Here is a 1,134-nt window from a genome sequence, read left to right on the forward strand (position 1 = left end):
GATACTGTATTTACTGATCAAACTGTAATGAAATGGTTACTTCCCGATATAGCCTTTGTACTGTATGGTATTTTATTTTATTTTATTTTGTCATTTATCGATCCTAAGAAATAAATATCCGAATTTAAGGCCTGGGCTACTTATGCTTGAAATGGCAGCTGTGCCTTTATCACACAGCCTGCTTACCAGCACAGGCTATCTGGCTGTGGTCTAAACCGGTGAAACCCCATCGACCTTGAACTGGCCCGAGGGCGCCCGCGTGCTCCTCTCCCACAGCCTGCAAGCACTGGCTATTCGGCACAACGCAGCATCCGAACGCCAGCTGCTGCTCGTGTCTGCAAGTCGGCAAACAGATGGGGGGGAAAGTCTGGCTAGGTCTGAGGGAGACTCCCATCAGTGAAGCTTGCCCTGAGAAATCCCTCCTGAGATCTGGCAAAACCGAAGAGGGTCCGTGCTGGTGTACAGTCCCGCTGTGCTGTTAGGAGCAGCGATGGTGAGCATCCAGCTCCCTTTGGTTGAACCCCTGGGCTTTGAGCGTGTGGCACGCACAAGCCTGAAGTACGGGAGTGGAGATCTTCTGGGCTTCAAGAAAGACCCGTGCTGCACAGAGGGCAGCTGCTGGCTTGAGATCCAGGTGGCACTACAGGAGCCTGGCTGTTTTCTGAACTCCTGTCGTGCTTGTCTTGCCTGCTTGCTTTCCCCTGTCGTAGGGCGAACATTAGAGACGTACCTCGGCCACTATTTCTGCAGCAGCTCTGCCCAGAAAACTGAGCAGATCAGGGCTTTATTGCACTAGGAGCTGTAGGTACGCAGCGAAGGAGACAGCCCTCATCCCAGAGAATTTGTTGCTGAAAAAACAAAGGAGGTTTACTGTGCCTTAACAGTGAGGTTTCCCTTCCTACCTTCCCTCTTTTGCATGAACCACTTCCTCCCTGGCAGCCATTTTTCTAACACAGATGCAATTTTGTGGGAACAGAATACTTGGGTATCGCCCAATTTATTAAAGTGTCCTTACACTTAATGAGCAAAAATCAGTCGCCTCCATTCTCCCTGCAGCTCCTGGTTAACGTTCTGTTGTGAAACAGCTCAGCTGAGCACCAGGAAAACCCACAAAATCTTCATAGTTTTTAGCCA

The sequence above is a fragment of the Pygoscelis adeliae genome, unplaced genomic scaffold, assembly GCF_000699105.1.
Source record: "Pygoscelis adeliae isolate BGI_AS28 unplaced genomic scaffold, ASM69910v1 Scaffold286, whole genome shotgun sequence".
NCBI classification, from domain to species: Eukaryota; Metazoa; Chordata; class Aves; order Sphenisciformes; family Spheniscidae; genus Pygoscelis; species Pygoscelis adeliae.